The following is a 16,179-nucleotide window of genomic DNA, read 5'->3' as shown; positions in this document are numbered from 1 at the left end:
TTACTCCAGCATTACACAGAAGAACATCTGGATATAAGTATCCAAAGGTGAATGATGTGTTAACTTCTAGTAGAGTTCTTTGTTCTGCAAACAAGGCCAATGCCATGGTGATTATTCATTGTGAAAGAATTATTTTCAATCCCAGCACAGAGACAATACAACTGTCACAGCGAGCAATAGGCTTGTGGGGAGCATAGCTTTACACCGATTTTTCAAAAGCTGAACAAGTGCATTTTCTATTTCTGTACAAGCTGTGAGCCTTCTCACTTGATTGGGTGTAGCTCAAGAAGTAATAGATTACAAGGATAAAGATTTCTTGTGTTGCCAAGTCATTGAGGCAGCATCTTCTGTCAAATAAGTCTTTTCGTTGTTCATGGAACATGGAAAAAACATGCATCAGAAGAAAAAAAATACACGGCCCTGTTTACAGGTACTCCACAGAAGGTACATCTATAGAAAGTAAATGCAGCAAACAAAGGATAAAAAGGCACAGAACTGACTAAACACTTACTTAAAGTGTTTTGAAGATGATGGAAAACTATTGTAGTAAATAGTTTAGATGTTTGGCAGCTTTGTGAAGATTATTATGATAAGGGTACCCAGTATTTTCTTCCTGAAGTATTTATGATGATCTGCCTGCAGGAAAAGTCACCACAAAAGGTCTTCAACAACCACCTCCTCCCATTGGCAAAAGAGCTCTTCTGTAAATCGCAGAGTGGATTCTGTCCTTCAAGAAGTACAATGGAAAAATGCAGTGTGTAATATCAGCCACTACACTTGGTCTTTTCCAATCTCACAAAAGCCTTCAACTCCTTCATCTTAGGGGGACAGGAATTAGTCTCTGTTCTAGTTCTGTTACATGATGTGTGCAAGCCGTGACTGTAATCCATGGATCCACCACAGACCCAATCCCAGCACAGACTAGAGTTAATCAAGTAAGTGTGTGTCATTACTGCAACTCTCTTTTCATCCTGCCTCACCACAATCTAGCATCTCACCTCCAACAAGCTCCTCTGTGGAATGAAGCTAATCTGCAGAACAAATGTAAACTGTTCAGATTTCACTGTCAAGTGTCACTGCATCCTCAGCTGCAGTACACAGACAATGCTTGCCTAGGCACACAATCAGAGGTGAAGCTTTAGGTGATCACTGGCTTGTTTACTAAAATGTATGACAGAATAAACCTTATACTAAACATCTGTAAGGTAACGTTCCTCTACCAACATGCCCCACTGCGCAACAATGCCTCTTAAAAATAAAGATCCATGACACGATGCTGGAAAATGTGGATCACCTTCCATAAATTGGGAGCCAGTGCTCAGATAAGGCTGACATCAATGACACCATTCACAATTGCCTCCAATATGCCAATACAGCATTTGGCTGTCTAAGTAAGAGGGAGTAACTGAAGATCAATACCTCAAAACCCAGCACTAAACTCATCATCTATCAAGCAGTAGTGATCCTCACCCTCTTAACATGGACTACCTGCTCTAGGCACTCAAAGTTCTGAAGAGACCCTGCCATTGCTATCTCCACAACACCCTTCAAATCCATTGGTAGGATAAACAAACCAAGGATAGCAACTTCTTCCAGGCCAAAATCTTGAGCATCCAGGCTCTGAATATTTTCAGCCAGCTGCAGAGCTGACACCAGAAAAAGGCAGACAGAGACACAAGAGACTGCAGATGTTGGAATCTGGAGCAAAAAAAAACTGCTGGAGGAACTCAGCAAGTCAGGCAGCATCTGTGGAGGGCAATGGACAGTCAATGTTTTGGATCCAGACCCTTCATCCTGAAAATGGCACAATACTTAAAGCTTCGTCACAGTGAGTGATTTCCAGAAGGACATAGAAAACTGTTGAAGGGCAAAGGCTTCTTGAAAAAATGTAGCAACCTCATTGACTCGTGAGCATACCAGACTCCTGACCGACTGCTCAAAATGGAGAAGGAACATCTGGAATGGCACCTAACCCCTCGAGTTCCTTCAATGGGTGCATTCATAGGCTAAGGTTAAGTGATGCAAGGAAGCACATTTTCCCAAGCACCTCACACATCTGTCTCATCAAGCACCTCCACACCACCCATCTTAGAACCCTGGAGTGCAACCAAGTCATCCCTAACCCCAGGGCACTGGCTAGGAAGAATATCATAAATACTTTATTCTTAACCTGACAACCATGAAAATCAATCAAATGACCTTTCAGCTCTTTTCACATATTCACTAAGGATGGGAAGAAAGAGATTTCACCAAGGGATCAGACTATTTTGGCTTTCCGGTTTTAATTTGTTTATGTTATTGAGCTTGTTAAGTTCCTCCGTGATCTCTTTCTTTCTGTTTATGTGCCTTAACTTGCCACTGGAATCAATTACTGTGAATTAATTTTATTTGCTGGCAATTAATACGACTTAATTATGTTGGCCATAATATAATCACAAACTGGAGGGTTAGAAAACAAAAAAAAACTGCTGGGAGAACTCAGTGAGTTGAACAGTACCTGTGGTGGCAAAGGGATGGTCAACATAACAGGTTGAAATCCTGCATCAGGACAGAGAGTGCAGAGGAAAGGTAGCCAGTACCAGCCGTCCCCAGGTAATGAACAGGTTTCATTTTTATAGACATCGATAAGTTGATTTTGTCCATAAATCAGAAAATACACAAAAATCACTCGACATGGTAATCATACTTCCACAGTATTGTAAAGAATGGCATCAAAAGCACATAAGACTGATAAGAAAGAACAATTACTGAAAGTGGAAAGAGAGAAAACTAGTTCTGCTGTTAGTAGGAATGAATGTCTGTCTGTACATTAGACTTCTGAAAATACCAATATTATGAGAGCTTGCTCATTTGTATGGTTGTCCATAAGTCAGGTCTTCTTAACCTGGGCAAGCCCTGGATGTAGAAGTGAGAGGAAGGGGTGAGACAGACGATGGAAGGTAATAGGCGGAATCAGATGAGGGGAGGTGGTGTTGATGGGCAGATGGAGCCAAGAAGGGGAAGGGGAGGGTTGAGACAGAGGCTGGTAAGTGATAGGTAGGAAACATAAGAAAAGAAAAATGAATAATTTAGGTAGATGGAGACAGGTGGGGGAGAAGAGGGGGACAGATAGGGATAGCAGCCAGTTCGTGATTCCAGCATCTGTCGTCTCTTCTGTCTCCGAGGTAGAAAACTATATTTTTATTACAGAAAACCAAAAGTCACAGATTTTATACACCTGCCTTATATTTTCTCCCATTCATTCCACATGCTTAAACGGTACAAAATAATGTCCTGAATAAAATGACTATAAATTATAATGGACAGGAAATTCTTTGGAGTTGCTTTCACTCAGCAGGTGTTACTGCACTGGAAGTATGGTAATATTTGATGATGAACAGACTTTCTTCCTCAACCAGTACCAGCAGAAACAGATTAATACTCTAGTTATGGGAAAGTGTGTTTTTGGATCAGCTGCTCTGTTTGTTGCACAGGGTATTCACTGGGCATTAATGTATAAAAAGCACTCAGGTATACTTCAGAGGCATCAAGTTGCAGAGATGAAACTTCTTCCACTAATCTGAACAATGGAATATTCGTTTTGTTATGTGAAAATTCATTAAAAAAACACATTGATTTTATAATATTAGTTTCCTAAAATTTCTACCAGCAATTCTCACACTTCAGGGAAGAAATAATGTTCCAAAAATATGCATCAGTGTTTAGTAAAATTCTCTTCACCGCTTACTGTGAATTACAAATAGTGCAAACTCAAACAGTTCAACCCATGAGCACATGAAAACTTTGGAATACTGGTTTCAACACAGAAAGATGATTACAGATCATTTTAATTCATTATCTAATGAACTAATTTTTTAATTAAATGGCTTCCATTAGCACTGGCATAATCAAAATGGGCAAAATTTATCACATGAATTTGTGTGACTGTATTCCATAATTTAATTTTAGCTTAGTTTTCCCATTTCCATTGTTTTGTATAATAATCTACAACAGCAAAAATCTGCATTTTAGGTCTTGGAAGAAAGAAAATGCTGAATACTTCTGCAGCACCCAGTGGTCAATAGCACTGTGACATGGAAAAATACCTCTGACTGTTGTAATTTAGTGAAAAGCTTTATTTTTACAAAGTTTTTCAGTTTTAGGCTTGTACACTTAACAATCATTTAAGGATAAATGCCAAGGGCTTTAAATTCTACAAAAAAAAAGCTCTGCCTTAAAATAAAAGATTGCAGATTTGCTTCAAGTAAAATCTAACCTCTGGAGGTTACAGTGGCACAGCTCGTGTATCAAGGGGATAAAACTTCTAGTGTAATGGCCAGCACTAGCCATATTAACTCATTTGCTTTACAGATACTGTGCAGAGTTAATGCAATCTATTGTCTGCCGCAGTTTAATACTGCAGCATTCCAATGAGAAGTAATGAAGGCTAGATACCTTATTTTTGTAAAACTGTATTTGAAAATACACTACTTCAGCTTGCCCCAAATAAGCAATTAAAACAGCACATTCTGGTGTGAAAGCATTTATGTGCTGAGGTCGCATGCCTTTTTAAAAAATCAATGTGTGTTATTTTTGGTAGAATTTCAAAATTCTTTGCTGCATACATTTCTCAAATAGCGATAGGCATCATATCATAACAAAGACAAGCAGGTGTGGAACTGTAGGACACTTCTTCCATATGCTTCTTATTAATGCTTTGGCATGATCCTTGTACAAAGACCTTTCCATTCCAGCTGTCTAAATTCATCACTAGCAAACCCTACTTCACCCAGCTAGGTGCCATAAATGAATCTCCACAGTTACCATCATTCCTTCAACTTGTTAGATAAACAGGAAAGAACACAAAATGACTCACAGTGCTCAAAAAAGGAATTTTTCTTCACTTGGTATATACGCTGGTGATTGATTCCTCTTACTTCAACAATGTTCTTTTAGATGTCAGTTTTTGAGGATTATTTAGATTTGCCTTGTCTCAGACCCAGAGGCCAGATGAATAAGACAAACTTTATTTGGACAATCCTCAAGGAAACAGATATATTTTCCAGATTTGCAATATGGGCTGGCATCAAACCATCCAATGTGGAGTTTGCCAACTTCATCTCTTATGAGGGAACATAAACAGTTTTCAGTAAGGTCAAGAAAACAGTCCTTCTTGAACGATAACCATTTTCAGTAAGGCACCTGCTGAATTCTATTTAAATAGACGATAATCATATCTGATGTATCTTGTTCAGAAAAATTAGCTAAGACACAGATTTTAAATTGCATTAAGCACAGGAGCTGTGATGAGAAAAATAATCATAAAAGTACTGAGTAAACACAACTTTGCTTATTTAATGCATGGGTTTTAAAGCATTACAAGCATAAACATATCTCAAACTCAAAATGTACTTAAGGTTCTACAGTAATAGAAAACTTTTTTAAAATAAATTTCTCAGCATTGACGACATGTTTTATTGTAAAAACCTCATCGTATAAATCTGCAAAGTCCGATTTGCAGCATCATATGGCTTAGTTCAGTTATGGTTAGAGTCAGAATTTCAGAGCTGTGTCTACATAGTAAGCATTTCCCTGGATCTTTCTTTCTCACACTTCCTAAAACAAAGTTTGCTTCATTACATAACCAATCTTTTACATAATGTCCTCTTGACAGGTAAGATCATGCAAAGTTGATTCGTCCTATAAAAGCTCATGTTGTATAAATGTTACTATGTGGCATTCTTGCAACCCCTAACTAACAAGTTATCAAAAATATCATATGCCAAATTGAAAACAGCAAGGCCTCTGGAGCCAATAGTATCCCTCAAGTTCTAACACTTGGCAGAGTTGCAAATAAGCCAGAAATTTACAAACTCGTCTCCCATATCTGGGAAAAGGATGGCATGCCAGAGGACTTCAGTGTCACATAATCATGATCATCCTCAAGAAAGGAAATAACTCCAAATGTGGTAACTAAATGGGGCCTCTTTGCTCTTTGCCACAGGGAAAGTCAGCGCCAGAGCCTTCCACTAACTCCGCTATAGAAAAATACAAAACCAAACCCCCAATAATTGGGGACCAGAATGAGACCCTGAAAAATATCTCACATCTTCAGACCCATCACTCAACAAAAGTGGACATCAGCGATGAAATTCACAATGTATTCAGCTGCCAGCGTACACTTTAACCATCTGAAGTCAAGAGTGAAGATCAATGCTACAAACCTGGTACAAAACTGATGATCCATTGGCTAGCAGTAATCCCTGCCTTCCTTTATCCTTGTGATGAAATAGATTATCTACAGCAGTCACATTGAAGCACTGAAGAGTAGTATCAATGTTGTCTCTGTAAACATCTCCAACTCCACTGACAAATTAAGCAAACCATGGTCAACATCCGCTATATTGGGACTCTAATTACACTCAGTCAGCTTCAGTGGACAGGCTGCATCACTCACAAACCTGAAACTGTGCTCCTAAAACACTCTATTCTGTCAATAGAGGAAATGGTTCAAAGATGTTTTCAAAACTTCCTTGAAAAAATGTGATGGCCCCACCAATTGGTGGGATTTCCTGACCCATGACTATGTTAGTTATCCTCATGACTTGAGGATAGATTGAGTGAGCTAGGGCTTTTCTCTTTGGAGAGAAGGAGGATGAGAGGTGAGTTGATAGAGGTCTACAACGTGATAAGAGGCATAGATTGAGTGGACAGTCAGAGACTTTTTCCCAGGATGAAAATAGCTAACACGAGGGGGCATAATTTTAAGGTGATTGGAGGAAGGTATAAGGTGGATGTCAGAGGTAAGTTTTTTTTCCCCACAAAGAGAGTGGTGGGTGTGTGGAATGCACTGCTCGTAGAGGTTGTGGGGGCAGATACGTTAGGGACATTAGTGGGGGCAGATACGTTAGGGACATTTAAGAGACTCTTAGATAGCCATATGAATGATAGAAAAATGGAGGGCTATTTGGGAGGGAAGGGTTAGATAGATAATAGAGCAGAATAAAATGTCGGCACAACATTGTGGGCCGAAGGGCCTGTACTGGGCTGTAATGTTCTATGTTCTATGACTGCTCAAAATAAGGAACATCCAGCATTGGAAATCTTGAGTCCATTCATCGGGAGCATACTCAAGTCCAATAATAACTGTACATCTCCCAAACTACCCATCCAACCACTCCATCAAGCAATTTTTGCTCCACCAGTTGGAGATTGTGTGAGGCCCATATTAGCCTCAACTGCCATCTCTGAACCTGCGGAGCTGGAGTAGAATCAAGTCATCCTTAATCCTGAGAGGCTGCCTAAGAAAGAAGAAAGATGAAACAAGAAGGACAAGGAAGAAGAAGATGTCCTCTGCTGAAATCTGGAAGAATTTGTTGCTTGGAAAATTAATAACATTTTTATCTTCTTTGGAATGAGAGGAACAGCTCAATCCTTGAGGCATCTAATAACGCAGCCACAACACCGTATTTTGTACTTCTGAATTTACAATGAAAAAAAAAGACCACGGCAGTAATTGCAACCCACATAATTATAACCTCCTAGGTCAAAGGGATGATTGTTGGAAAAGATTAAGTGACATATGCAATCATTCTTAAAGCAACATTTAAAAAACACCCACTAATGAGACCTCAACAACTTTCTCACAAAACTTTGCTTCTAGTTTTGAAGTGTAAATTAGACACAAAAGTTTCAAATAACTCAATTACAAGCAAAACAAAAATCAATAATATAAGAATAAAAATTTATTTTCTTAAATAATATTAACACGTTTCCGTAATGTTTTAAAATTAAACAGAGACTTTACATTGAAAGTTTGTTTCCATAAAACCATAAGTTTTGGCAGGATAGAATAAGGTACACAGTATGTGCAAAGCAAACATCACTGATCAGCAATCATTAACGCTCCACTGGCATCTGTTAGGGTGAAAGTGGGAGTGGGATGTTCCTACATCCAAAGGATGTATCCATCTCCACTAGCCAGGAAATCTTCCGCAGGGCTAGTGCACTGGGAGATCATGATCTGCCAATGTCAAGCAGCAGCATGCAGGTAACTGAAGACTTTTTTCTCTCTTCAATATACCATTCAGGACCTGAAATGTCAGGACCCTCATGGATAGCCTCAACAGCTGTGTCTCTCCTCCATCATGGGCCAGGTTTTTCAGAACCAGCACCCTAGGGTGAGCAGTGGATAAGCCCCCAACCCCAGATGCTATAGATGAAGCCAAGGAGGACTTTCCAATCTTCTGAAAACACTGGCCCACATCCCAGAGGGAGACAAAGTAATTCTCCCCAGTAAATTCAATGCCAGGGGCAGAAATGAAGCAATCCTCTGGAAAGATGTCATTGGCAAGGAGGAATTAGGGAGAGCTTGGAACATGTGTAAGATCTCATGTCAGATCCAAGTACTGCCAGCTTTTAGATTACATCACTGAGTGAGAGACTGCAAAAGTGACCTCATCGCCTGTGCCTTGGCAGGTACAAACAGTGTTGGATGGGCCACAGCCTAATCCATTCTGCATCTCCATCAGCCTGACATCAAAACTACAAAAACCCTGCCATTGGAAAATCAATACTGAAGATCTCGAAGACCCTGGAAACACTGCTCTTTGTAGACAGTGCCTCACAGATAACCTGATAACCCCAATCAACAGGAACAACAGTGTCCCTTGCATTTCGACTGTCCATAATTGGCACCAATGAAGAGACACTTAGATTCTCTACCAGAAGAACTGGCTTGATGAGTTACATGTTATTAATAAAGTCACTAGAGCAGTATACTTAGAAAGTTTCAAGGTATTCGGGCAAAGTCGACATGTGAAAGGTTTATTGACATTCTCTGAAGAAGTAACATGCAATGTGGATAAAGAGGAACAAGAGTATGTACTATGCTTAGATTTCCAGAAAGCAACTTGAGAAGGTACTGAAGATAAAAGCTCATGGTGTATGAGGTAACTGTTTGAAAGGGAAAAAATAATTGGTTTGCTAACAGGAAATATGGCATAGGCACAAATGGGTCTTTTTCTGGTTGGCGAATGTAATGATGTGCCACAGGTTTAGCATATAGAGAGGTAGGGGAGAAAGTTGTGAAGAGGACATAAGGAAGCTACAAAGGGATACAGATTGGTTAAGTGAGTGGGCAAAGATCTGGCATATGGAGTATAATGTGGGAAAATGTGAAATTGTTCATTTTGCAGGAAAAGCAAAGGAAAAGCATTGTATCTAAATTGTGATGATTGCAGACTCTGAGATGCAGAGGGAACAGGGGGACCAAGGGCATGAACAAAATGCTAGTATACAGCAAAAGCAAGTAATTAGGAAAGTTAACAATGTTATCATTTATTGCTAGGGTTTTGAGTACGGAGTTTATGTTTCTGTTATTTAGGGTAATGGTGAGACAATATCTGGGGACTGTGTACAGGCCTCCGTCTTTAACGATGTTAATGTGTTGGAAGCAGTTCAGATAAGATTTACTAGACTAATATCCTGGAATGAGTGGGTTGTCTTTATGAGGAAAGATTAGACGGGCTAGGCTGTATCAACTTGAACTTAGATGAATGATTGAAACATGCAAGATCCTGAGGGGTCTTGACAGGGTAGGTGTGGAAAGGATGGTTCCTCTTGTGGGAGAATCTGGAATTAGAGGTCATTGCTTAAAGAGAGATTGTCCATTTAAGACAGAGATAAGGTTATTTTTTCCCCTCTTTTCTCCCTTTGGAATTCTCTTCAGAGGTCAGTGGAAGCAGAGGTAGATTGGTTCTTGAAAAGCAAGGGGGTGAAAGGATATCTTAGGCAGATGGCAATGTGGAGTTGAGGTTGCAATCACTGATGGCCTCCTTACACCTTCCTCAAAAGTTGGGGCATTCTTTCTATAACTGTTCTCTCAAAACCTTCTATAATTTTAATAACTTCTATTGGGTCACCTATCAGCCTTTTCTTCATGAGAAAAGGTTCATGCTTTCCTGAAACATGTATACTCACATTTCTGGTATCATCCTTGTAAATATTTTCTGCACTCTCTCCAGACCCTCTATATTTTTTTCATAATATTGCAACCAAAGCTGTATGCAGTATTTCAAATGTGGTCTAACTTAAGTTCAATGCATGTTCAGTATAACCTCCCTAATTTTCAAAATTCTATCTCCCTAGAAATAAAATACAGTGCTTGGTTTGCATTTCTTTTTAAAAAAGGCCTGGCTAATCTGTGGTGCAACTCTTAGTAACTAGTGTATTTGTACTTTGAGATCCCTTTCTTCCTGTACCCCACCAAAATTTGTACCTTCCAAGTTATAAGTGAACTCCTTCCTTCCAAAATGTACTCTTTCACATTCATTTGCGTTGAACTTCATTTGCATTGAACTTCATTTGCCCATTCTGCAGGTTTACTCATGCCCCCCAAACTCTGTTGCAGTCACCCTCCATATTGACTTCTCCCCCTCCCCCAAACAATATTCCTTCCTCTTGGACTCCCACTTTGGTATTGTCTGCCAATTCAGAAATTTGTTTTTGATTCCAGTCTAAATCTGTAAATTATGAACAGCACAGTTCCAAGTACTGATCTTTGTGGAACACCACTACTCAACTTTTTACACTACAAACAGCTAATTTGACTCTGACTTTGTTTTTGACTTTGAAGTCAGCTTGCTATACATTCTTTCACTTGTCTACTGGTTCTGAATTCTCTGACCTTATTCATTATGGGGGACCTTATCAAAGGCCTTTTACAAATCTATATTAAGTACATTGACTGCATTACCATTGTCTACTCTCTGTTACCTCTTCAAAAGGTTCAATACAGTTAGCAAAAAAATACTATCCCTTGAAAATCCATGCTGACTGTTTCTGAATGTTCTTCTATGCTTTTCTTCAGTAGGCGTTCCATTATTTTTCCCACCACCAATGTTAAGCTGACTGGTCTATAATTTCCTGGATACATTTTATCCTAGTTGTGAAAATATAGCTATTACATTAGCTATCTTTCAGTCCTCTGGGATTGCACCATTTTCTAATAAACTATGAAATATATGTAACAAGGTTTCCATTATCTCTTTCCTAGATTGTTTTGAAATATTTGGATAAAATCCATCCAGACCAAGGGTTTTATCCTCCTTGAGATTAATTAACTTAACAAGTATTACTTACTTCTCTCCTTGTCCAATGTCATGTCAATCTGTAGTATTTCTCTTGTAAATAATGAAACAAAGAATTGATTTAATATTTTTGCCATATCCATGTCATTTTCTGTGATTTTGTGCTGTATATTCTTTAATGGCTCCATTCCCATCTCAAACTTGTTTTTCTTAATTGATATGTCTGTGAAATATTTTACTCATTTATGTTCCTTTAAAATTTAATTTCATAGTTCCTCTCTACGTTCCTAATTCTTTTCTTTGACTTCTCTTCTAAACTGTTTGTATTCTCTTTTACCATGTGCTCCTCTGCTGACAATATGCTTAATGTATGCCTCTTTCCTTGCCCTCACTTGCTCCCTTATACCCTTTTCATCTACTGAATCTCATGAGTGTTTAGTTTTACTTTCCTTTTAGCCAAAGTATATTCTCTGGACACCATAAAGCACAATTTGAAATGTTTCCCCATGTTGTTCTACATCATTTCTGCCAATATTGTTGCCCAAGTTCTATTCTCAGCTCCACAGTATCAGTTTTTCTCCAATACAGTAGCCTGCTTGTCATTATATTTAAGTTGGTCTCTATTATCTTACATTTTAATATATTGTGGACAGTACTGCACAGATGTCCCCTACTTCTCTTCTTTTTCCTCTGTTTCATTCCCCATTACTAGATACAATAGCTAATCCTCTGCTGTTGGCATTTTTACATGTTGGATTAGAAAGAAATCCTGTACGTTGTTGTAAATATATTCCATTTTCCTCTTTATCTCCCCATTGTCTAATTGATGTAGAAGCTAATTGAAATCCCACGATTGTTATTCCCTTTTCACTCATTAGTCTGCATATTCCTTCCTCCACCACCCTTCCATTATTAAGTGGTTTGCAGACTACACCGATCAGTGTAATTGATCTGATTATTTTATCTCTTCCACATGTATTTTGTTTTTGTCTTCATCATAGTCTAGTCACTTTTTTCTATATCCCTAGTAAATACCACAACTTTACCTGCCCTTTTTTTGTCTATTCTTTCTAAATATGTCAAATCCTGCAACGCACATTTCCCAGATTTTTTATGTAGTTGCATCTCAGTGTTCCACACTATGTCTGGCTCTGCTCCAGCTCCCCTGTTTTATTACAGAGACTGTTTGCGTAGCTAAACAGACAGTCTGACTTTCTTCACAGGATTTCTTCACTTTGTGACTAACCAGCTTTTTTTTAAACACCTGTTTTATAACTATTTGTTCTCTGCCATCAATATCCTCGCTTATTTTACTCTTTCCAGTGCTCTTTTTTCCCCTATATTTAGACTCTATGTCTCTTATAGATCCCTCACCACCCTACCCCGCTCTCCCACTTGGACCCAGGTTCTATCCTGGTCAGTTGGAGCCCATTCCATCAGCACAGTGCTTTCCTTTCCAATTGGTTCCTGTGTCCCATGAAAAAGAATCACTCTTTTCCATTTCAGCCACTTTTGATTCTCCTGACCTGTCTGCACACTGTTTGGGCAAGAATCCAGAAATTATTAGCCTTAGGTCCTGCTAGATGATTGTTAATATCTTGCAGCCCTTTTTTCCCCTCACATAGGCAAACTACCAGGCTGTGCCATTGTGCAAGTGTAAGGGACAGCAGTGGCATTTCCAAGGCAGTAGACATCCAATCATTATTTTGTATATACGTCCAACCATTACACTTGGACGTTCAACCAGTCTGGGAACCAGTATTCACTACATCTGTTGCTAACATCAATCTATATCAAAAGTTTACAGTCCTCCAAACTATCCCCATAGAGATAACTTTATGGGTCTGTACTGCCAAGAGAACACATTGTCCACAATTTTCCAATCATTAGTGAGTGATTTACTGGATGAGGAGGAGGGAGTTAGGTGGGACGAAACATACAGGAAATGTATGCAAAGTGCACTTTTAACTAGTTTAATATTTTGCCTGTTCTATTAGGAGTGTTAAACCATTCTGCAGCTTGCTTTACAACAATTCCATATTCTACCGCATTATAACTCTTAAATCATAGGAAACACCACCAAGTTTTACTTTTCATGGAAAAGTGGCATTGGTGCAGCTGTTGCAATTCCCAAAATATCCATAAATATCCAGAAATGTAATGAAAATGGAATCTGTCTTCTTTGTTCAGAACAAATAAGTTACTTTCATCGTATGTTGATATTCAAAACTAGTTCTAAGTTGCCAGCTTTCCTGGAGCTCTGTGAAGCTCTGGTCAGCTTTTGCTAAGTTTCCAGTCAGGCATGCTTGTGGCTCCCCTGTGGTTCTGGAAGCAGGAGAAACAAATTCAGAATGTGGTTAACTTCAAGAGATTTTCCATAAGTTTCAGAAAGGGGTTGCTGGATGAATTTGATGAAAGGAGCCTCAAAGGTTTTATAATTGGAGTCAAAATATTACTCTCAATTAACTTTGTTCAATTGCAAGAAGGGATTGAAGCTAGAACGCAGCCATTTAGTGCACGAGAAGATAATGCAGATTGCTCAATGGAGTGATAGGTTGAACAACCAGGTACTTAACTGGATCCAGTATGGTACTTACCCCATTGAATGCCATGTCAACCAAGTGCCTGTGAAGTTTAAAACGACACAAGAATTGTATGTTTGTCATCTTACATTCACACAGATCATCTTCTCCATAAATAATCCTGCAGGATCGAAGATGACTTGCTTCCAATTTTTTTTTTGCATTCTGAGGTGGAAACCATGGACTCTTCCATCGATGGGGCAGAAGATTCTCAACAGGTATGGCGGGTGGGTGGTATATGAGGTTATTTCTCCTTCTGTCACTTACGCCAGACCTCTGCATGGTCGTGATGTATGGACTTGAGTTTTTCAATACCAACCTGAATGCTTCTTCTCCACTTTGAGTAGTCATGGACCACAGATACCCAGGGATTGATGAGGAGGTTGCATTTCTTCAAGATTATAAGCATCTGAATTTTGGACAGTTTTTACAATCTGGTTTATCAGACACACAACCATGGAGCCATGTTCCAAACAGGCAGTAGTCTGACTTTGAGGCTTTGTCAATTAACAAGTGACAGGATGCCAATACCATAAGCGAAATATTGTAGTAGAGGTAATGGGCTGCTAGGAAGGAAAGGTATTTACAGATACCATAAACCTTATCATAAAAGTGACATTTTAGTCTGCACATGGGTAAGTTTCCATTCTTTTTGCACCCTATTGATTAAAGCCTTAAATCTATAATTTTCACTAATCATTTCTGTTACATGGGCAAAGCTGTTATTTATCATTGATCCCTTGTCACCCTGAGAAGCTGATGATGAAGCTTTTTCTGGAATGCTTGCAGTCTGTGCTGTGACGGTACTCCCACAACGTCACTAGAGAGAGAGAGTTCCAGGAATTTAACTCAGCAATGAAGAAACAACAATATTTGTCAAGGTTAGGTGGGTGCGTGACTTGGAAGGCAACCCAGAAGTGACAGTTTTCTCATGAACCTACCGTCCAAGTGCTCCAACCTGTGGAGGTCGTGGTTTTAGGAAGTGTTGCCAAAAAAGTGTCTCCAGGCTTAACAGAACGTCCTTTATTGAACTCAGTAAGTTCTCAATTAAATATGTAGCAAAGTCATACCACAAAGTACACAGAGTTCTTAAGGAATCCTTATTCTACATAAAACATGTTGCTTTTCTTTGAAGAAAATAAAGCCATTCAAACCATTAACTATATACACATGCAAGCATATAAATTTGTACAAAAGATTGAATATGTACATGTCATTATCAACTCAACAATTTATAAATTCAATCAATATATTGGTCACCTCAAGATTGCCTAAATTGCAAAGGTGCATTTAAAAATCCCTCAGGTGTCCATTCCACATGCCCTCAGTTCTGCAGGATCCCCTTCTCCTGCAGGCTGTATCATCCATTGGAATTTAGCTTCCCTAATCCACCTGGTGAGAGCAGGATCCTGGAGCCTATTCTGCAATTCAAATTTGTGAAATTTAAAAGGCTACCTAAAAGATGTTGGATGGTATGGAGATGTCAAGCTATGTTCAGAATCCATTAGAGTGATCAAATGTAACAAACTGACCTGACCTGTGGACCACTGTCAGAAATTAGCTCCTTGGGGAGACCATGCATTGCAAAACCTGACCTCAGAAACTCTTTGATCCACCTCAAAAGACAACACTTCCAACCACCAAGTGGCTATCAAGCAGCAAGAAAGAAAGAATTCATTCCCATCTGAAAGAAATCAAAGAGTAAGAACTGTGGGCAGTCATGGTCCCAAGTCGTGAGACACCTGACAGTTCTCACCAGATCTTTGATTACCTGATCAGTCCAAGGCCATTACACAACCTCTGATTACCACCTTCACGTGGAAGATTTCCATGTGATCGACATAGGCACCCTTCAGTAGGCATAAGGTGATGGAAATTCTCAGGTTAAGCAACAGCTAGAGATTCTGCCTGACATATTCAGTGTTTCCAGCACTTCCTGTCTTCATTTCAGATTTTCGTCAACTGCAGGTTTTTGCTTTTCACTACTGCCACTTTCCCCTGATCTCCTCAGTCACTCCCATCTCTCAATCCGCCTGACGTTGTACCTATTCACTTGTTGCAAAGGAACATATTTAAGATAGCTCTTTGAACATTTTCTGCTTTCACTAGAAATTAATCATTACCTACAAATGTGTCCTGTTCCAAATCATGAGGCTGCTGCAACAATATATCTGCTGAAGCATTCTGCTCAACGTGTTCAATAAAATAGTTCAGAGTGACAAAAAGGCTAATTGTGGTATAGCTAATTTGTTCTCCACAGCTCTTCATCCCTGTATCGTGGTTCCCTTTTGTGCAAATAATTTGTGAAAGAGACTCAATATGGTGGCCAAACTTGGTAGAAGTTTCAAATAATACTGAAGCACCTTGAGGGAAGAACAAAGCTCAGTGGTATTAGTTGCGCCTCTTACTTTCAGCATAGTTATTATCTTTTCCCGGATAGCTATTAGAGCTGCTGCTTTACGGCTCCAGTGACTGGGTTCAATCCTGACCTCTGGTGTTATCAATATGGAGTGTGCATGTTTTCCCTG

At 39.2% G+C, this 16,179-nt stretch overlaps 1 protein-coding gene across 1 annotated transcript in view; it reads right to left on the bottom strand.

Moving 5' to 3' along the window:
• c9h8orf34 (chromosome 9 C8orf34 homolog) overlaps positions 1 to 16,179 on the bottom strand; it is a 274,725-nt gene that overhangs the window by 119,261 nt on the left and 139,285 nt on the right. The window lies entirely within an intron of this gene.

This window comes from Pristis pectinata, chromosome 9 (genome assembly GCF_009764475.1).
Source record: "Pristis pectinata isolate sPriPec2 chromosome 9, sPriPec2.1.pri, whole genome shotgun sequence".
Lineage (NCBI taxonomy): Eukaryota > Metazoa > Chordata > Chondrichthyes > Rhinopristiformes > Pristidae > Pristis > Pristis pectinata.
This window is presented reverse-complemented; position numbering and strand designations above follow the sequence as displayed.